This window comes from Pinus tabuliformis, chromosome X (genome assembly GCF_031772625.1).
Source record: "Pinus tabuliformis cultivar Carrire ecotype Pingquan chromosome X, CPIR1, whole genome shotgun sequence".
In the NCBI taxonomy this organism is placed as follows: domain Eukaryota; kingdom Viridiplantae; phylum Streptophyta; class Pinopsida; order Pinales; family Pinaceae; genus Pinus; species Pinus tabuliformis.
Genome location: NC_142308.1, coordinates 854,540,019 through 854,563,672, shown reverse-complemented (window position 1 = coordinate 854,563,672; position 23,654 = coordinate 854,540,019).

Below are 23,654 nucleotides of genomic sequence, written 5' to 3'. Positions count from 1 at the left end.
GCATCTTTGTTTCTGGCTACAACTCTGAAACTGGTGTGGCAGGTTGTGGCTCAGGCTCACTTGATGTGGCTTTGAAGCTTGTAGATGACCATCATTTCCCCCCCTGTCAGATACAAGGTGAGAAGATGGAGAAAACTCAACTGCAAGACTGTTCAATACTCTAGAACAAGTTCTGACATGTGTTTGGAATATCTTCTTGGTTGTTGATGCCCATTGCCAAGAAGCGATCCATCCAAGATGAATCTTTTTTCTTGTAGGACGTTTGTTTCTGAAGCATCTGTGTGAAGAATGGCTGGTTTTATGACAGTGATCACATGGATGAAGATCAAAACAGTTATATTTCAGATGGCCAACTCGGTCACAGTTTTGGCATTTTACGATCTGTTGTTGCTGTTGTTGTTGTTGTTGTGGAAGAGGAGTAGAATCTGGAACAGCTGGAGGTGAACTGTCATGAGGAGCAGGTGAACTGTCATGAATAAATCCAGCACTCTGAAACTGAATGGGCTTTGAGTAGTCTAGAATATGAAAGGACAAGTCCTTGTCAAATCCAAGACTAGTTTTGTGCTTGTTGTGGACAAGTTGTTCTCAAGGTCTGATGATGGGCTTGGGAAGTGCAGACTGAGTTTCTGCATCTTCATTTACAACTGATGCTTTATTTGAATGAATGGTAACATTATTGACTTGCTGTTGATGGGTTGCAGTCTCAATGTTCTGAACAAAAACAGGTTCAGAATGATGTCTATTTTGATGTAGCTCTTCTTGTTGTAGCTGTGATTCAATCTGCAAAAAATCAATCTTTTCCTGTGCATTTTGTAGACAAACCTGAATATCTGTGAGAGAAACTTTGCTGACTTTTAATGTATCATGAGTAGTAGACAACATTAGTGTTTTGAGGAACTCTAATACTTCATTGATTCTAGCCATTTTTTTTTCTTCAATGCCAGATTTACACCTTACAACTACTACTCAGTGCAGAAAAGTAATACCTACTCACAGTACACAGCAATATCCTTTATACATGTGCAGAAAATGATCAGTGTGCAACCAACAAGCACTAATTACAATCCATTACATAAAAAATGAGAGTTTACTCATGACTAGCAATATGTTCTAACAATACAACTGACTAAACTTTCTCCATAAAAGATTACAATCAGCTCACCAAAATCTTTATGCAGTAGTCGAATCAAGGAATCAATGCACTATAATGAGATTTAAATACAATGCCACACTGGGGTAGCAGCAACTGCAAAATTGCTTGGATCCTTCAAGTACTCCTTCACTTTCAAATAAAAAATGATGGCTATCAAAACTTCAATAATTATAACACCATGTCATGGGTATTGGAATGAATCTCTAGCATGCTGAAACAACAGTGATAGACCTCCTTACATGTCCAAATACTTAGCAAACTGTATAGTGCTGGTCCTATGGCTTATATTAGTCAACAGTACAGTGTTTCATCACGCCCACAATGTCAGAATAAACTCCACGCTGAAGGGTATCACAGCTACTTTCAGCAGAGGTGGTGCATTCCTTGTTGTTGGTTCATGTAAATATATAATATGTTGGACAAATATTGTGGAAAAACTTCAAAATTTTAATTTGGTATCAACTTTAGACCTAGCGAGCATACATCATATTAATAATACCAGCGTATGAATGGAAGCAACAATGTATTAAAACCATCCAAAACCAGAGCACGAATAAAATTCAGTTACGCAATTCATATACCATAACTATGCTACCACTGTCATAAAAACTTCATCATATATAACACTGAAAATCAAAGAAAATCCAAACTCTTCAAATAACATTCTCTATTCCAACAGCTTCCCTGATAATGCAAATCTTTTAGATGATGAAAATAACTTACAACACAGCTCATTGCTTGTATTTCCTTTCCTAAAAACCTCTTGCAAGAAATGAAGAAAATAAAAGCGGCTCGAAAGGAACTCTATACTCTTCAAAGTCTTCTATCCAACATCTTTTGGTGACATGCAAATCCTTCAAATAATCAATTATCACCTTAAAGGTGACTTATTTTCTCGAGGGCCAACAATGAAAACTACATCATTGAATGGAGAATCGAACAGCCAACGTAACTGCCATAGTTCCAAACACAGATTCTCGAGACAGCTTGGAAACATCCATGGTCGAGACATAGCTCGGTCCCACTCTGCACATTGTTTTCCACGTTGTCGAACCGTATTATATCCTCGGCATGCGGTGCAGTCGGTATATGCGCGGAGCTTTTTAAAGACTGCAAATTCTACACCAGGCTTTCTCTGATAGTGGAAATCCTTTAAACGCTAGCTTTATAAAACCTGCAATTTTTGTTCAACAAACCCCTGTAAACTCTCCATTGAACTCCATACCAAAGACTTCTTTATCTCTTCAAACTTCTGGCGGGGCTTCTGAGGTGGCTACTACTCCCATACCCTTGGCAGGCGGTCTGAATCACCAACCAATTTGTAAGTTACAAGCTGACCTTCCGATTGCAAGAAAACATTCCCTTCAGTGATTTCTTGAGAAACGCAAAGACAGGCTGATGACCAAGGCTCCCTACCCGGCCTCGCTTGCACTTATGAAATCTGAACGCTATTCATTTTCGCTGCGTTAAAGATCTTCACCAAAAATTAGCAAATAAATGTTATCGAAATTTCAATACTATCCATAAGCATATACTGTCTATTTTAAATTTCAATACTTGTAACAGTACTCGTCTCAGTTCTGTAGGCCAGAAGAACTTGCACTCTGCCTTTCCTCCGAATTCAAAATGTCATGTCTCCCTGAAGTAATTGGTTCCGAGATGTAGCCGAAATCTGTTCTACTCTTGCGGATTTTAAAACTTGATATCCTGGGTGTGCGCTGGTTAATGTATGCAAACAATGTCAGTCCTCACACAATGCATAGTAGCAACCAATTGACCAGCGTATTCAACGCAGATTCCTTCAGCATCCATGTTCTTCCATCAAATGAGTAACAGGGTTCAACATACACCACTCATGGCATTCATGGCCCTTCAAACGCACAACACACTAGCATCGTTTCAATGCACCATAGACATCGACCAACGCAATAATCCAAGAAAACATCGATTGCTAAGGAATCAAAGTAATGCAAAGATCATAGAACGCAGAAATGATAGTGCTATTCACAAAAAGATTTAACGTACAGTGCTTCTGTCTCGACAGAATGGACAGATGCATTATGAGGCAGCGCTGGGAAGGAATATGACAGAGTTAGGTTATTTCAGGACAGAGGGGAATAAGGAAGAGGCAGAGGTCAGAGATGTCAGTCAACAGCGAATTTCAAGCAGAATATTCTCAGGATAGAACGCATGCAGTGTCAGGAGCAGCTAATTATATGGAGGAGCAGCGCAAGCAGCGGTATTAATAGGTTGCAGCTAAAATTTAGCTGAATAAATATTCATGAGAAAATATTCATGAATTTCATGGCAGAAATAAACTGCACAAAAAGGACATAAAACAAATGGCTCAAATTAATTATGCAGGGCAGGAATATGCCTACTTTGATACCATGTTAAACACACACATGGCAGAGAGAATATGAAAGATCAAACATGAGAGTACAATTTTTATTGAAAAATGATATACATTTATAGTACATTATGTGACCGTTGGGTTTCACATCCCAAGGTCTCTTGGACTCCTTTTGTCCATTCGGCTTCCACACTAACCCATTGAGGATTAGGTGTCCAACAGTCATCAACCTCTAGCAATCATGATGGTGACAAACCCTCAAATAGTAATAGTAAAGCCTATTGGAAAAAGGGAAAAGTCAAAATTCCCTGCAAGTTGTGTGAAGGTAATCATCCCATTCACCTTTGTCCTCTTATGCATGAAGCTTACAAAGAATTGGAAAACCTTACAACTTCTCAACCTCGTCTTATGAATGGGTATCAAAAGCTTTCCCCTGATCCTTCACTAGTTGATCCACTGATTGATCAAAAGTCATATTTGGTCAACCCCACTCTCTCTGGAAATGAGTCTCATGAGTCCATTCTCGACCAACCATTGGTTGAGAAAACGATAGACCTAACACCACCTTCAGTTAACCATACCTTTCTTGTCGAGAGTGAACCTCATACTTCTCAGGTTCTTCTGGTTTCTTCAGTTTCGAATGAACTGGAGGGAAATCCTCCATTCCCGAGGTGCATGAGAGAATTTCTCCTGTTCTCACTATGCAAGAGAGGATCTCTCCCATTCCTACGACACCCCCTCCGAGTAGTTTAGTCACTTCTTTTGATTGGATTTGACTGGCAGGATATTGCTTCCGTATTATGTGCCTTTCCAGATTATAGTACATGCTTACCATATGGACGTACCTAGCATAGTCATAGATGAGGGATCATCTGTTAGTATTATGTCCTCAACTACTTGGCAGGATTTAGGTTCTCCTCAGCTTGTCCCTGTCACCCAAAACATGTTAGCTTTTAACAAAGGAACCAGTCAACCATTAGGGATCCTTCCTAAGTTTCCTATTACTTTGGAAGGAAATAATGTCTATATAGACGTAATGGTTATCCAAGGCCCTTTAGATTTTGATCTACTCCTTGGCCATGACTATGTTTATGTCATGGGAGCTCTTGTTTCTTCCCTCTTTCAATTGGTGTGTTTCCCACATGAAGGAAACATTGCGATCATTGATCAACTTACGCTCATTGGTCCTAAATCATCTCCCACTCAACCATCATCCCTAAATGGTTCTTATGTGCAAGCAGTATCACCCCCGCCACAGGTTAATTACATGGCCACGTATTCCATGCCCACATCTATTGATGATCTAGTAGGTGATGTAGTACACCATGTACTGGGGGAATTGGAACCTGGATTTTCATTTGGATCCCTGGACATGTCTCCTTCCACAGTGTTGTTATCCCTTCTGATGAGAACCTCTTGGAATCCATGGCCTCCTTTGGTCCGTGAAGAAGGGAATGGAGCAAAGTTCCTCATCTTGTATCAAGCTCATTAAAAAATGAAACAAGTACCTTGGAGAAAAGTTCCTTGTCTTGTGTCAAGCTCGTTAAAAAATGAAACAATGACCTTGGAGCATAGTTCCTTGTCTTATGTCAAGCTTGTTAAAAAATGAAACAAGGGAATGGAGCAGAGTTCATTGTCCTATGTCAAGCTTGTTAAAAAATGAAACAAGGGAATGGAGTAGAGTTCCTTGTCTTGTGTCAAGCTCCCTAAAAAATGAAACAAGGGATATGAGGATAGTTATTTTTCTATGTCAACCTTGTTAAAAATGAAATAAGTGTCATGAGCTTGGTTCTTTTCCTATGTCAAGCTCATTAAAAAATGAAACAAATCCCCTTCCAATTCGAGTCTTTGGTTAGATCTCGTAGATGAATCGTTATTGCTCAAGAGTTGAAAATATAAAAGGATTTGAATCTGGTTCAATAATCGTACTGAGAGACCAAATGCATTACACACATTGACAACATTTTGTTCCAAAGAAGTAAAGTTTGGCCATGGTGGCCTACACACAAATAGTGAAGCTTCTTTAGTTGTTGTAGTATAGGTGAGGGAAGAGATAAAAGGAGGAAATTAGGTACAAAGGGCTAGATATAGAATCCTTTTGCACAAAATCTCAGTAGAATAATGTGTAGATGAAGGAAATAAAATTAGAAACCAAGGAGCGCATTTTAAACCTTTCAATATCACATTTATAGGTATCGTTTGCAATATCATGACATAGATAAATTCGACATATAATATTGAGTTATGACAATTACAATTACACAATTTCTAAGAGAAAAGAAACATACATAAAAATGAGAAACAAAGGCAGAAACACATACTTCACATATCAATGCTTGGAATCACCAAAAGCCTCTTCATTAGTCTTTTAGAACATCATACATGTCATTAACCATTAGAACTTGCAAAACTTGCAGAATATTGCAACCTCTTAGCACGAAAATCAAACCCTTACACATGAGTTCATCTTCCCTTTCATAAGGAGAGTCCTAACAAAAACAATTACAAAATATCTCCTAGTGCAACAACTGTCTAAGCTAACCAACTGTGGGAGCATGCCAAAGGCCTAACTATTTTAAGAATTACAAAACAACTTGATTATTTCTTGAAAATAAAATATATAAAAATTGCTAAAATGGCATAGATATGATATGATTTCAAATCATAACAAATCTTCAATGTTGGCTTATTTGATTCTTTGAAGTGGACCCACACTCCGCTATCCATCTTTTCGATGATTTCTGGAGATTAAGTACTATTTCCAACTCTAGAGGGGAACGAAGCTTGATTTGTGTCTCACTGCTAAAAATAGCTTCTTGCAATGATGACATCATTTGACTAGAGATATTTGTAAGTGATTTCAAAACCAACCAATTAGTGTGAGGTTTGACTAGGAAATGTCAATTAGCTTCAAGATCAATTTTTCTCAGTTGGTTAACCTTCTCTGTGAACTCAACCCCTTGTTCATGCTAATTACAACGCAGGATCTCCACATCTAGCATGGAATCTTGAGGACAACTGGAGATGAGATTTGATTCGAGTATGGAATCATTAATGGATTCCACCAGTGCATTTGACATCTCACTCGCGTCACTGGCAAGCTTCTTAACTGATCAAATATGGGTTTTCCATCCTTTAAGGATTATTGATTTATGCATTGCATGAATTTTAGGAAAGTCAAAATTTCTCCCCTCGACACTTTCTTTCCATTCTAATGTTTCATTCAGGTCCTTATTAACTTCATCAAAATATGAAATCATCTCCACTAACCCATCGGCCAGGGCATTTCCCAACCTGCATTATTCCTAAATCAAATTCAATTTCTCACCGGACAACAATTTTTGACTCTATAACTGTTCATTCAAGTCATGGGCCTCTTTCTTAAAATCCTTTTGTTGAAGTCCCCCCCTACAATTTATTTATCTTTTGCTTGGGCTCTTGGAGTTATTTATTCTTGGCCTTAATTTCCTCTGCATGTTGAATTTCAAGGTAATTGAACTATTTTTACATTTTTGCTAATGCATCTCCCTTTGATCCAATTTGGCTCTCCATTATGCTCCCATTTTCTTCTGTTTATCAATAAGTGCCTATTCCAAGGCGGTAATATTCTCATCCCTTTCCCTAAAAAATTCTTGAACTTCCATGGCTTTGTCCATGGGGGCTTAAGCATATGCACTTGTGAACTAAGTCAATTTTCCAAGTTCCTCAGCAAGAGAAACTGAAGTGACTTTATAGAGGACTTTAAAGTTAGCATCTTATGTGGTTTTCCATGAAAGAAAGGCCCTAGACTCATCTATATTTCTCTTCTTCCTCCATCTCTTCACCACTGCCTTGTGCACACGACCGTAAAAGATATCTAGTGGGGGAATCTCCTCAATGGGAAGGCAAATCTCTGAAGTAGGATTAATTGGGATAATCTCAACCTCAGGATGGATGACTACTGGTGTCTTCTTAGATATGAATTTCTCTAGCCTTATGTGTTTCTAAGATGATGGACTACGGAATGAAGTCAACTATTGGAAAGTTGTTTCTCCCTTTAGGAACTCCTCCCATTTTTCCCCTTGCTTAGATTGCTTCAGGGCTTGATTAAACTGGTCCCATTCCTGCTCCATATTTGGTTTTACAATATGCAACTATCGTTTGGTATCTGAAGAATCATTTGTTGTTACTTTTTGTTGTGGAAAAGGGACCACTGGTTGGGTAGAACTCCCTTGCTAAGTAGATTTTGAGGTGTCCTTTAGAGATATTTGTCCTTGCAGAGGGATATGTAACAAATTTAGTGGTAGAGGGGCTAGTCTTGCATCTCTGAAGGCGAGGAAATGCTATTGTTCCTAGACCAAAAAATCCTCATTCACCCTTTTCAGAATTGACCCATAATAAGTTCCCTCAGCAAACAAGTCATCAAACTTGTTTTCTTCGTGGAGGAATTTTCTGACACAAGAGTTTAGGGCCACCTTATTTTCTATTCCATCTAGATCGTAAAACATGGTCGGGATAGTGGCTAAATTTAACACTTCAATAGGCAAGAGATCCTTTTTAGCGTGCCCATAATTGGCCAAAAATTAAATCCCAAAAGGTAGAGGGAATTGAGGCCAAACCTTCTTATTGGATTCTTTCAATGCTATGGTAATTCCATGGCCAACCGTTTGGTATGCTACTTCTCTGCATACCAATTTGTTTGGAATATAGTGTGGTAGGACATGTGTGGGTGCATGTTTACCTAAGACTCTAATTTAGGTGAAAGAATCTTCACCAAACCAATTCCCAATCCTCCTAAGGTATTCCATAGCTAGCTGAGGAATTATGGGGGGCTTGGTTTCAAATATAATTTCATAAGTTTGAATAATAACATTGTGACATATTTGATAGAAATGCCCAAAATAATTGGTTTCCTAGAGTGCATCATGGTAAATGTCGATTGGCGTGGGATCATAGATAGTCCACTTGCCTCCCATGGCTAGGAAATTAAGGGCATAACAGAGGGAGTCCATGACATATTCTCACATATAGAACATAGGGATTTTTCTCTCTAAGACACTGCGAGAAGAGTGAAAAGCTAAAATGTGTTTTGATAGATTATTGGATAATATGGTGGCCCATTCAAAGATGTACCCCTAAGAAGACCCATTAATTAGAGGGACCCAATATTCATGGAAATTATTGACATTTGTGAATGCATGTAACCTGCAAATCATGGTGGCTACCTAACTAAAAGGAGAAGCTAGTGAATCTATGGTGTACTTTGCTCCATTTTATGCTTTTTTGGGTCACTCCTCCATTATTTAATCGAGTCAGCTGGATCTTCCTACTTTTTATAGAAGTATGCCACATACTCCTTGCCATAGATGTGTTGAGGGTCTGGGAAGTGGTACATATCTTGAAAGGCCTGTGCTGAAAACAAACCAATTATGGTGCACTTTTGGGTGTGTTACACAGTATTTTGTCACACCTCTTGCACTTCCTCGTGACATACCCTGAAGTTCCCAAAACATGACCATCATGCAATGTACTTATTCAGATATGTAGCTCATATCCTCCCTAGAACATTGATTGGAATTGCCTTGAGATTTCCCCTGAAGAAATAGATCTAAAACCCTGATTTTGAGACTTATTGCTCTTATGAGGTTAAAAAATGCGATGGTCGCTTGTTGCATCATGCTTGACACGTGATGGCATCGCTCTATTCCATTGTATACCTGCGATGATCCCCCAAAAGGAAATTTTCCCAAAGAGGATGAGAAGCTTCGTGATCTAAAAGCTTCCATACCGACGAGCTAGAGGTTGTTTGGCATAGATGAGGTCGAATTCTCCCAACTTGGCCTCTTGGTCTTAACCCTATGACCTACCGCCTTGAGATGAGGACTTACTCCTATATTTGGAGAGATCCTAGCTCCCTTTCCCAGCCTATATAGTCATCTCTTTGCATTCACAAATGGTTGGTCTATGTCTATTTTCACCTTTATGCTAAGATTGTACCTAAAGGCTATTCATTAGACTTGGAGAAGGAGTACTTGGAGAGTTCTTGGCTTGGACTTGGATTACCACTCAAGGAGAGCCTTTCAACATCAAGGCTTTGGTTGTAATCTTCCCTTTATTTCTTAATAGTATACAACGGTTGGTTCATCTTCCCAAAATATATATGTTCATGTACTATTTAGCTTGACATTCCTTAATCAATTAAGTAGGTTTCTATTGGATTTGCTATTGGTTTTGGCATGATTTGTTGTCTCTTGATTACTTATGCAAGTACATAAACACTGAGAGAAGTAGGAACAAGTCCGTGACACAAGCGGTTCGAGGCCCTCAACAAAGGAAATCAGAATAGTATCAGAATGAGGTAGGCCATCTCCTTCATTCTTATTTTTAATTATAACCTAGGAAGATGTCTAGTTGATTGTCACTTCAGTTGCTAGACTCACTCATTGAGCTAGAGGGATCATCTATGTTCGCAGAGAGGATTAACCTTGTTAAAAAAATGGGGACTCCACTGGGGAGCCTATGATCCTTTCCATCCAATTCTTCACCCTAATCTTTTGACTAGTTTGACCAACCGTCGAGTTTTCAGCTTGTTTGCATTAGTCTGGGTTTATATCATCACTAATTACTTCCTTAGAGTGCTAAGTCTAGATTATTTCTTGGAATTTTTTTAGTCTTTTTCCCCATATTCCTCGCCCATCGCGGGTTTAGCCTTAGCAATCACGATGGAATCATGGTTTTTACCTTTACAGTCATGATGAAATTTTCTTTATTCATTATTTGGTCGTGCTGAAATCATCACTACTTTTTCTATACAAAGTAGTGATTCCAAAGTAGGTTTGCCTTAGATGCAAAGTAGCAATAATCACGAATTTGGGTATATAAAGTAGCGATGATCCTTGAATGTGAGAATTTTTGAGGTTTCTTCCTAAGAATCTAGTGTGTCTTGGTCCCTAAGGTCTTTTCCCATCTTGTATTCTTGGATTTGTTAGTTTTTTTTTATCGATTTCCTTAATTAATTTGCAAAATTTTTCTCATTGGCTTTGAAGCGAAATATGTCTGAGTTCTAGGGTTTCTGGTCAATTGGTCATCGTTTTATGCTTATTGGTGTCATTGAGATGTTTGTTTTTCTGATTGATTGAGTGTTGTTTTCGGTAGAAATCATTGAAAACATCATTTTGCATCTATTTTAGCTTGTATTTTGAAATTTACTTTTCATGAAAATGCATTAGATTAGTTACCATGAGAAGTTATATTTTGAGATTCATCATTGAGAATAGATCACATTTATTGATGATTGAAAGCTAAAAACTATATTAGGTGCATCAAATCATTCAAAACGAAAAGAAAATTATAATTCATATAAGTGCATCTTAGTAAAGTTCAAATCATTTTGCTTTCAAGAAGTTGCAATTATGATAGTGAAAAGTAGAAATATTTTTACTTTTGGCATTGCATTTGGAAGATGAAAGTGAAAGTTAGTGGAAGGCATTTTGCATGATGTATTTTTCTTGTTGCATCATTGTTTGAAATCTCTTCCCTTGATTAGTCTAGATTTGATTAAAACAGAAAGTTTTTCTTTTTCTCATATAGTTTCATCATAGGTGTTCACGTGACATCATTTTGAGCCTTAAAACTGAAAGGTAATTTCAAGATCAACTTTAAAATCCATCAATTAATCTAAGGATCATTTGAAACATTAACGCTTCATACTTAGTGGTCTAGGCTAGAGACGTGTCCCGACATCTTTAAAACTTAGCAGCTATCATTCACTCTTGCATCAGACAACACTAGCACGGACTTGTGCTCCCCATACCATCGAGTCTATAAAGGGAGACCCTCATAGGTTGCAAGCCTTTATCCATAGGAAGATGAGTCTGTCACCCTGTAAATGTGATATACCGAACACAACATTTGGGGAGATTTCTTGCACATACGTCAAGTCCTTGGTAAATTTATTTGTTGAGGTGTATATTGTAGTTCATGGTTACTAGGTAATCCTTTTTGCCTAAACTATCCTGAGTAATCATTTCAATCTTTTCTGACTCCTTAAATTTGAAAATATCATCGAGAACTTGTCCTTTCAAGCTCGCTAAAACAACGAAAGTGACTAGAGTCACCTTTTCATCCTTTTCTTGACACTTAAAACATGAAAAGGCAAAGTTTTTATTTAAAATTATAAAATTAATTGACTGCGGAACAAAATCCTTCCTATGTAAATACTCCTTAATAGATCTTAGTTTGATACCAATGGAAACATTTCCAGAGTCTACCAGTCAAGGAAACCCCTCTGATGGGAATCCTAGTCCTTTTCCTTCTTTTGGAAATACTGGTGCTCCCTATATGGCGACGTTGTCCCTTCCTAGATTGACCATTGGTCTTCCAGTTTGGTTATTTTCGACCTCGGTGGTTTCGAGTGTCCAAACTGCTTTTCAACCAAGTTCTCCTCCACCTGAACAACATCAACCTCATGTTGATCCTAAAGTTGGTCCCTTTCCTTCTTCACCTATTTCTTCACCCCATTCTTCCTCTTTGCCTATTGAAAGTCTGGATTATAGTAATCAAGAAGCTAAGAAGAAGAAGAGGTTGAAGAAGAAGAAGAAAAATATGCAAGGGGGCAACCAAGCAGCCATTGCTAAAGATGCAACTAATGAAGATAAATCTTCCAACTAGCCCCAAAAAGTAAAATTCCCTTACATGTTATGTAAGGGAGACCATCTTCTTCGGAATTGTCTTGGTATTCCCAAGGTCGTAGAAGTGTGGTCCAAATGTTCACATCGACCTTTGTCATCAACCTCTAGCAATCATGTTGGTGACAAACCCTCAACTAGTAACAGTAAAGCCTATTAGTAAAAGGGAAAAGTAAAATTTCCCTGTAGGTTGTGTGAAGGTTAGCATGCCATTCACCTTTGTCCTCTTATGCATGAAGCCTCCAAAGAATTGGAAAACCTTATAGCCTCTCAACCTCGTCTTCTAAATTGGTATCAAAAGCTTTCCCCTGATCCTTCACTAATTGATCCACTGATTGATCAAAAGTCATATTTGGTCAACCCCACTCTCTCTGAAAATGAGTCTTATGAGTCTGTTCTCGACCAACCATTGGTTGAGAAAATGGTATACCTAACTCCACCTTCAGTTAACCATACCTTTCCGGTGGAGAGTGAACCTCATACTTCTCAGGCTCTTCTGGTTTCTTCAGTTTCGAATGAACTGGAGGGAAATCCTCCATTCCCGAGGTGCATGAGAGCATTTCTCCTGTTCTCACTGTGCAAGAGAGCATCTCTCTCCTATTCCTATGACACCCCCTTTGAGTAGTTTAGTCACTTCTTTTGATTGGATTCGACTGGAAGGATATCGCCTTCTGTCTTATTTGCCTTTCCAGATTACATTATAGGCTTACCATATGACCGTACCTAGCATAGTCATAGATGAGGGATCATCTGTTAGTATTCTATCCTCAACTACTTCGTAGGATTTAGGTTCTCCTAAACTTTTCCTTCTCACCCAAAACCTGTTAGCTTTTAACAGAGGAACCAGTCAACCATTAGGGATTCTTCCTAAGTTTCCTATTACTTTGGGAGGAAACGTTGTCTATATAGATGTAATGGTTGTCCAAGGCCCTTTAGATTTTAATCTACTCCTTGTCCATGACTATGTTTATGTCATGGGATCTCTTGTTTCTTCCCTCTTTCAAGAGATGTGTTTCCCACATGAAGGAAACATTGTGATCTTTGATCAACTTACATTCATTGGTCCTGAATCATATCCCACTCAACCATCATCCCTAAATGGTTCTTATGTGCAAGCAATATCACCCCTGCCACAAGTTAATTGTGTGGCCACCTATTCCATGCCCACATCTACTGATGATCTAGTAGGTGATGTAGTACACCATGTACTGGGGGCATTGGAGCCTGATTTTTCATTTGGATCCCTAGACATGTATCCCTTCCAGAGTGTTGTTCTCCCTTCTGATGATAACCTCTTGGAATCCATGGCCTCCTTGGTCTATGAAGAAGGGAATGGAGAAAAGTTCCTCGTCTTATATCAAGCTTGTTAAAAAATGAAATAAGTACCTTGGAGAAAATTTCCTTGTCTTGTGTCAAGCTCGTTAAAAAATGAAACAATGACCTTGGAGCATAGTTCCTTGTATTGTGTCAAGCTCGTTAAAAAATGAAACAAGGGAATTGAGTAGAGTTCCTTGTCCTATGTCAAGCTCGTTAAAAAATGAAACAAGGGAATGGAGCAGAGTTCCTTGTCTTGTGTCAAGCTCCTTAAAATATGAAACAAGGGATATGAGGATAGTTCTTTTGCTATGTCAACCTCGTTAAAAAATGAAATAAGTGTCATGAGCATGGTTCTTTTCCTGTGTCAAGCTCATTAAAAAATGAAACAAATCCCCTTCTAATTCGAGTCTTTGATTAGATCTCGTAAAATCCCAGTCAAGTCTTTCACTTAGGTGAATGCAATGAAGCTTGGGGGGCATGTACCTCAAATTGAGTCATTACGCTGGGGGCATGTAAACTTATCTCAAGCATAGTCCATCTTTGTTTCAAGCTTGTGTAAAAATGAAACCAAATCCAAGAATAGTTTGTTTTCTCATGTTTCAAGCTTGTGAAAAAATGAAACCATTTTCAAGTATACTCAAGCATAGTTTACCATGTTTCGAGATTGTGTAAAAATGAAACCATTCCCACTTTACATCTCGTGATTGCTATTTTTATTAGCCTATTTTTTCCATATGAGCCTTGGTTTTTTCATTCCATCGTCACCATCTCTTTGGTCAACCATATTCTTTCACTTGGTTGTTTTACCCTTTCCTGATGAACATCTGCAATGAAGTGGTCTTATTAGCTAACCTCTTGACCTTTACATCTTTTGAGCAGTTCCATCATGACTGGAACCATTTGCTATCCTTTTATACCACTCGTTCCTCTAGGTGGAGTTATCTTTCATCTCTTTTCTGACTTTTGAAATATGAAAATATTGTTGACTACTTGTCATTTCGAAATTTTTAAAATTAAATGAATTGACAGCACCTCAATATATGCTTACCCCTTTTTCGGGCTAAGATTGAGTATTTACAAAAAATGTACACCTTTTCGACGTGGTCAAGAGGTTCTCTCGAATATTGTTTTCTACCTTTTCAGATTTGAGAGACAAATTATGGAAAGGGACATGATGGAGTTTTCTTTTTCATTTCTTTTTAAAACTCTCTAAACATGAAAATTACTGAGTTATTCTTCTATCGGACTCGTTCAAGTTTTTACAATGAAAGACTCATCACCATGACGAGCCTGAGTTTCTCCTTCCTAGGCCTCATAAAATTTACTAGGGAGGATTCATCCAAAGGATGAACTTATATGACAAGCATATGGTATCCTCTTCAATCTTATGTAAAAATAAAGAGGTACTCACTAGAGATAGTGGGGAAAAAATAAGATGAAACATCCTTTGTATAGGCAGCATGTTGCTCTTGAACATGATACTCTTCTGCTATCGTGTCAAGTTTGCGATATCCTCACTCAGTCACTTGTCCTTCTGGGTTTGGGTGATCCATTATGCCTCTCATTTGACTATTCCACCACTTCATTATGACCCTTGGTCTTATGTTGAGTCTAATGATTCCACACTCTGGAGTTGTGTGGTCAATATGTTCAAGAGAAGTCTGGTGGGCTCCAGTATTGTAACAATAATGCTACAACTCCTGGAGCTTCCTTCTCTAATTTTATCAACCCGGTAATTCGTAACAAACTTGGAAGCGACGGTGCTGTATGCACAAGTACTAGCTCTTGTCGCAGCTATCACTTGGTCAGCTGGCACAAGTTCGCTAGGGCTCAAGCCAACTTCTATATGTTCTCAGAAGAAGCTTTTTAAGTGATGAACGAAAGCTATCTCAAAGGAAATTAACCTATTTTGCAAGAATGAACTGAAAGCCAACAAAACATGGAAACCCTAGTAAACCCTAATCTGACCAGCTTAATCCTTACGATGCAATGGTGGGAATGTAACTTCTAAAAATGATGCCATTACTTCTAGTGAGATGAGATGCATGGGTCTAAACTAATTTCATATGAAGAGAACATGTTTTTGTATTTTTTCTCAAGTGGTTGGAATTATTATGCATGTGCTTCTCACTGGGTCTTGCCTGTGCAGGGGTAGATCAAGGGGAGGAAGGCTTGGAAAAGGCCAGGAGGACTCTGAGAGGTTCCAGGGGATCCCTAACATCATTCCACAGAAGTTCACAACGTTCAGATGCTTGGCAACCGTGTTTGCAAGCTTCTACAGGATGTCTGCCAGGGGATCCTACAGGAAGCTCGAGATTTCTACAGGAAGTCTGCTAACTTCTACAGGATGTTCTGCAATCGGAGTTTCAGGTGATGGAGGAGTGAATGAGTTGTATGGGTGGATAGGTAGGATGAGAGGGGAGCTTGTGATGGCTTATGGACAGAGAGATGAGATGGAGAGGGTGTGTGTAAAGCTGGTTGGTCGATAGGAGGGTAGAGGCAATGGAAGGCCGAAAAGATAAAACAACGGGGATAATGGAAGAGTTGGTGGGCAAATGATCTAGCTGGGAGGTAAGTAGATGGCTTAGGCATGGCTGAGAAGGATAAGGAAATGATAGAGTGGTGTTGCGCAGTGTAAATGAAACAAATCACCTCTGTCTTGAATATAACCGAAATGTCACCAACCTACTCTAACTGTTTTATTAGAAACCAAAGAACAACAATGTAAGTTAAAGGGAAATCGTGCATGGTGCTGAAACAAAGAGTTATTCCACAAGATCTAAATGCATGGACACTTCTACAACTGAAAATATTACGTTAAAGCTTGCATGAACATGTAAAACTGTGTTTTTGGTGGGTGGCACGGGCTGCAATCCCAATCTCTAAACAGAGGTGGAAGTGTGTGTGCAATCAACCCTTTTTTTGGAGCTCTGATCACTCTAATCCCCTTACTCTAATCTAAACTACTGAAAGCAACTTTGTTCATAACACTAACCTATGTAACCACACCAAGAAATCCGAATCAGCAAACTATGTTTCCAAGTGCATGTAAAGGACAAGAAATATAATGCTGAAAGAAAGACAAGTAACAATACACAGAAAGGAGGCCTATTGCTCTCAGGTTGGGCCCAAACCTGAGAGCTATAGCTCCTCTAAGAACTAAAAATTGAACTCAAATCTGCCTGCCTTTTATTAAAATATCATAGTCAAAAGTCTAACAACATGCCAAAAATGGCTTACAAAGAGCAAAACAGAGTTGTAGCTCGTACTTCAAAATTTGCAACAAAGGTTCAAAAGTCCCCATCGAAGGCTACAACCTCAATATTTATACATTATGAGGGCCAGGCTGGCCTCCTAAATTAGTGGGGCTTGGCTGACCAACTAAAAGTAAAGTGTTGTTCCTTTAGAATCCGTTGGCTGCCTTCTAGCTCGGTGGTGATAGCTGTTGGAGCTCGGAGTTGGGGTGGAGATCACGAGGAAGGTCATTCAAGGCTGTGGACAACCTTCCTACAAAACCGCAATGCCACCTTGGCTGTCTCCTTGCCTTCATCTACATAGTTTTGCTCAATTTAATGTCAAAAAACCTGAAATAAACATGTATTAGCCACCTAGGCATAGTGACTGCCCTCCTTCCTACAAATAACATGAATATACTAAGAAATGATGCATAAGTGATGAAAAATGAAGGGTTGAGCAAGGTAAGTAGGCCAAATGAGCCCAAAATGTTACCAAAATTTGGGGCTCATCATCACCCCCCAACTAAAATATTTGCTCATCCTTGAGCAACTAGTCCAACTCATCATCCTTCATTGCCTTTACTGCCACCCTTACATCTCAAGCCTCTGTAGTAGTGTCCTCCTTGCTGATATGAAACCCAGCCTTTCTGTTCACCTCTTCCCACTGTTCATTATCATCCTTCTCTGTGCTGCCCTCCATTAATCCTAGCAGCAGTGGGGGGCTTAGTTTGAGGCCAATCCAGCTGGCCTGGAGGTTTTGCATGGATTTCTTATAGAGGGCCACCTGTACTAGAGCTTCCCTCATCTGAGTTGGGGTATGATACTCTCTGATTTTCAGACTGTGGGCCAATGTATTCCATCGGCGGGTGCAAGCTTGGACAGCGTTGTCTCCTAACAGTCTCTCCATGTCCTCAAAATGCGATATGGCTTGGGCCTGCTGGTCCATATATCTCAATGAAGCTTGAGGGTCAGTGGACAAGTGCTGATGTGCTGAGATTAGTGCAACTGGATCCCCTGGTTTTGCTCGAATTAGCAATGGCTCATTTAGCTCCCGGTTCATGACCGCTTCGGCTTCTGCTGCTCTTTTGTCCTCATGGTTCAACCATGAGGCAGATGCCATTAATTGCATATCTCCTAAGGCCGTATTGGGATCCCATGAAATTACATTAGGCAGGGCCAAATTATGGAGGTAGAACTCCGCTAATTTGGCCTTATCCTCTGATGAACTAGTACTGCATACTTCAGTGAATTGCTGCGGGTCTTGGAGCTGAGAGATACCTCTTTGCGCCAAGGTATTGATTTGAAATTGCAGCCATTGGTATTTCAGGTACAAGCCATAGGATTTGGCCGGCTGTCTGCATTGTATAGCATCCATGGCCCAACTGGCCATGCAGGCCAATTGTGCCTCTTTCTGATGCAGCTGTTGTCTGAGAGCTTGCACCTCAATTTGTGCTTGCTGTTCTGCTTCCTGTAGATGCAAGGTTGGCTCCCCAAGACCGGTTTGTAGTTCCTTTTTGCCTTGTTGTTCTGCTGTGGTGTCATTGGAGGGTGTACCTGTTCCTGTCCTCAGCTCCTATAGCTGCAATCTAAGCTTTTCGTTTTCTTCCTGTAGGAACACTCTTTGGCAATTTTCCACGTGTTTAGCCATGGCTAATTCACTTCTGGCCTCCTTGAGTTTCTCTTGCAAGGGACCTATGTCCGCCACACCCTTTGACTTGGCTATTTTCATCCACGTGTGTGTGCGTACTCTCTCTTCCTCCAATGCAAAAAATAGTGGCACAGTGAATTTCTGAGGTATAATTTTGCCAGCCTCTAAAAAGTTGTAATATGAACTCAGACTTGGCTGAGGGCTAGGCTCTGGGATATGCTCTTTTTCTACTTCTCTTGGTGGCTCTACTTTGCCCTCCCTCGGTGGTGATGAGGGTGCTTCTCCTTCCATTCTCTCTGTTTCTTTAAGCCTGGATAAGGTTTCCTGTAGAGCATCCTCAGCATCCTGTAGCCGAGCTTTTGTAGTCAATTGGTCTACCCTTTCTTTCCAAGTAGTTTTCTTTGGGCTCCCCCTCTCATAGGTGACTGATATCCGTGAGGGGGACCTCTCCTTGGGCGAAGTAGGGGCATCATCTATAGTGATTGGGCTGCTGGACGGAGGCTGTGGCTTGCACGTCTTTATTCTCACACTTCTGCTAGCTTTAAAATATAGAGGGGTCTCCCTCTTTCTCTTCTCCTTTGGCTTAGGAGGTGTGCTGAGGGTAGCCAGCACAGCTGCTGCCTCCCTTGCAAGAATGTCAGCTTTCTTCTCCTTGGGTTTCGCTTTTTCAAGGCTTCCTGTAGAAGATCCTTTTTCAGCTGATTTCGGGCTTCCTGTAGAAGGTCCTTTTTCAGCTGATTTTGGGCTTCCTGTAGAAGCCAGTTTCGGTTTTCCTGTAGAGACAGGTGGCACCACTTTAGATTGCTTTGCTGAGGGTGTTTTACTTTTTGACTTGGTTGCGGGTGCTGACGAGGTGCCTTTGCTGATGTGGACCTGCTCAGCCTTGTCCACTCTGCTTTGTAATCTTTTCTCTCTGGCCGTCAAAATGGGTGTGTCATCCTTCTCTTTGGCACCCTTTTTCTCTTGTTTCTTCTCTTGCTTTTTCTTCTGCTCCGTGGTCGTGGTCTTCTGGCCTTTTTCTTTCTTCCCTGCGGGCACTGAATCTTTCTCCTCACTGCTAGATGAACCGAGCTCCTCGGTCAACATCTTTATGTCACCATCCTTGGTCAAATTTCTGAAGGCTTCCCATGAGAGAGGAACCTTGTATGTGTGGAGCATATCCTCCATGAGGAGTTTAATGAGTCCATGGTGGGCTACCTGGTCTGGTGTGCCTTCTTTCAGCTTGGTGGCACATTCAATCATAGACTGTAGTAGAAAGTAGGGGATACTCAGTTTGTTTTCTACAGGTAGGTCGATCTGGTGCCTTAATTCCGTGAGTAACCGAAAATGGTACCCATATACAATGCTAAAACGACCTTCGCAGGTGATGTATTTCATAATATGGAGGCTAACTTCACTCCACAGTGGTAGCAAACTGGTTCTACGAACCCCATTTTTATCTTCTGAGAATTCCTCCTCTGGTGGAAAGAATTCTTTCTTAGGCTTCTGGCCCAATTTCCTCTCTTCTTTATCCCATGGTAATCCCATTGGGAGCTCAGTAACTCGGCTGATGAATTGTGGGGTGAGTCTGAGACTCAAACCCCTGAAGTTAACGGTGGCCAATGTTTTGGATTTCAGCTTCAGAGCTTGCAAAAAATCCTCTGCCACCTCATCGTCATAGCCCTGCAACTTGTCACAGAACGACATCCATTGCGCTTGCATGAATAGCTCCACCACCTCAGGATTCTCTCTTAACTTTGTTGAATCGGTTGGTTCCCTTCTGATGAACCCACCCAGCATGGTGAAAAACTGCTGTGTTAGCTGGAGGTGGCGAATGCGGAAGAAAATTGGCCTACTGGGACAGAGCGTAGAATTACGCCTCTGTCATGCATACAATTCACGAAACTTATCTCCCGAGGACCATAACACAGCTTAATTATACTGACATCCTGTAGGACGACAATTCATGCAACGGTAGACAATACTTTGCAAAAAAAAATTTACGACCAGACTGTAGACGTCGATTCTGCCACCCTCAAAACCAATTGCATGGAAGGTTTCAGGCTTACCTTTCTAATCCGCCACCTTTTGACGTGAGGAACCCAATTTCCTGTAGAAACAACTTTCCTGTAGAAGCAGCGCATGAATTCTGGAGGATACTGCAGTGGGTCTGCGCTCTTGGTGCTGCTTAATAGGCGTTCGAACGGCCGAAGACTTGGAGTGTCGAGCTTCAGAGGAATCTAGATGCTCACTCGACTTTCAAACGACGAATGATAAATGCATGGGGTGGCAATCTAGCCGATTAGATTTGAATCCGGCGGAATCCGTGCCACGGGGGTGAGATGTCCCTGCCGGACCGTTGGACGACGTCACATCATCATTCTTTTGCAAGTTCCCTTATTGTCGCATCATTCCCCGCAGATCCGCCGCCGTCATTTCTGTTACAACTCATTTCTCCCCGACTGGATGGCTCTCACGTGTGCACTGCCCGTTCCTTTTTCCACGAACACCATTTACCATCCGACTAGACCATCTAACTGGTCAACGTGGCTAGTCGGTTGGCCATACAACCACTCAACCCATTCACTTCACACTTGCAAACATTTTCAAAGTAAAATTCATGCAATTCGACGGAAGGAAGGGTCGAGGCACTTACTTGTGCGGCCGCGATACGATTTCTCAGGCTCTTGGACGACGATGACTCGATTTGTTTGCTGCTGCTTGATTGCACAGGCCCAGAGGTTCATAGGCCGCTGACGATGAATCTTATGATTCGGCTGCATGTGCCTGCATTTTCATTGCATGTTGCAGGCGCTTGAATGGTGTGCACTCTAGCTAGCTTAACTGCTACGGGACTCCTGCAGGATGTCCTGTAGCAGTTCTTCCTTCTTGGGTGCATGCTGCACGATGAAGACAGTGGTCTCCCGATCACGCTCACAGAGCTCATGGATAGCTGGGATGGATGTGGTATGGCATCTCGGCATTTTTTCATTAAAAAATATTGCTTTCTCTTGATAACTCAATGATCTGCTTTGAATGTGCAGGTATCTTCATTGCATGTCGACAGGGGTGGTAGAAAGAGGTGACAGCAGTGTGTGAGGGAGAAACTGGTAGCTTGCATGTGTCCATACCGGACCTTGGTCGTTAGATCTCCTCATATGATCAGTTCTGGGCCATCCAAAACTTCTACAGGAAGTTTCCTGTAGAAATACAGAACTTCCTGTAGAAAGTCTGTACTTCCTGTAGAAAGTCTGTAACTTCCTGTAGAAGACTAAGCTGTGATGAAATCGTGCCCATACCTTGGAGAAGATGAGTATTCTTGGAGGAGGTGCTAGTGAGGTCTCCTGGCAGCATGATAAGGATCCTTGACTTTGAGTTGAGAGACCTCCTCTCCTTCATAGAACACCTGCAACCTGCATGCATTTCCACATTATAACTTGTTGTCCCTGTCTTCTTTTGCTTATTGTTTTTTCTTTTTTTCTCTTTTTTTTTTTTGAAAGATAGCAGGGGTGCCTCAATGAGGTTTTCACCCTTTCCATCTGCCTTAAGCGCCTCAGAGAGGTTTTCACTCAAGGATCTTTTTCAAATCTCCTTTTTTTTTTTTGAAAGATAATAGGGGCGCCTCAATGAGGTTTTCACCCCAACCACCTGCCTTGGGAGCCTCAGAAAGGTTTTCACCCAAGGATCTTTATTACTTTTTTTTTTTTTTAGATCTTTCAGGGTATGGCCAAAGCAGAGGCAGAACCCTTCTCTATGACCAGCACTGACTTCTCCACAGTTTTGATGAATTCTTGTTTTGAGAGAGGTTTCCTGTAGATCTTCAGTCGATGCCCATTGACAAGCATGGGGATGGCCTCCTCATCAATGGTCCGAATAAGAACAGATCCATTGTCATGACATTTTTCCACTGCATATGGTCCCAGCCATCTGGTTCTCAGTTTCCCCTTGAAATATTTGTGCCTGGAATCATACAACAGTGCCCAATCTCCTGGCTGGAATTGCTTGTCATTGAGGTGTTGGTCATGCCACACCTTTCTCTGAAGTTGAACCACTTCTGAGTGAAGGAGGGCCTGCATTCGGTGCTCGTCTAGTCCATTCAGCTGCAATAACCTTTCTTGTTGTGCATGGCTGAGATCTAGGTCCAGCTGAGCTGCCATCCTCAAAGTGTTGTATTCAAATTCAAGGGATAGCAACGCTTTCTTCCCATAAACCAACTCATAAGGTGTGAAGCCGGTTGTGGTCTTCCAGGTGGTGTTGTAAGCCCATGTGGCCTCAACCAGGCAATCTGCCCAATCTTTCCTACTGCTGCTCACCACCTTAGTCAAAATCCCTTCCAATGCTCTGTTGGTGACTTCCACTTGCCCATTTGCCTGTGGATGATAGGGGGTGGAAGTCCTATGCCTGATTTTGTGATGAGCTAGTAGGTCTTCGATCAAGTTGGATGTGAACTGGCTTCCTTGATCGGTGACTAGCTCTCTTGGGTAGCCAAATTTGTAGAAGATGTTCTCTCTTAAGAACTCAGCCACCTTTTCTTCTGTTGTTGCTTTGATTGCCTTAGTTTCTGCCCACTTTGTCAGGTAGTCAGTGCACACAATGATGTAAGACCTTTGCCTCGAAGGGGGGTTGATTGGACCCACAAAGTCCATACCCCACTTCTCAAATGGCTCAAGAGTCACTTGAGGTTGGAGAGGCATTTCATCCCTTTGAGTCGGTTTCCCCATTCTTTGGCATCGGTCACATTGGCTGATATACCTTCTGACATCTTGATGCAGTGTGGGCCAATAGTAGCCTGCCTGTAGGATTTTGAAGGCAGTGCTCTTTGCTGCAAAATGTCCTCCACAAGGCCCATCATGACAGGTGAGGAGGATATCAAAGACTTCCTCCTCCCTTACACAACGCCTTAAGATCTGATCAGGGCCAAGCTTGAACAGGTTGCCCCCGATCCAAGTAAATGAGGCACTTTTTCTGATGATTCTGCTCTTCTCTCTTGAAGATAGGTGCGGAGGGAACTGTGCTGAAACAAGGTAGTTTGCTATATCAGCAAACCATGGAGAGAGTACTGAAATAGCAAACAGATGTTCATCGGGCATCTGGTCATCCACTGTTCCATCCTCATCTGCAGATAAATCCAATCTAGATAAAAAGTCAGCAACAACATTTTCTTTACCTGGTTTGTCAACAATGGTCAAATCAAACTACTGCAACAAAAGTAACGTCTAATAATACGAGCATTCACATCTGTTTTATTCATTAAATATCTAATTGCAGCATGATCCGTATGTACAAATGTTTGATAGCCAGT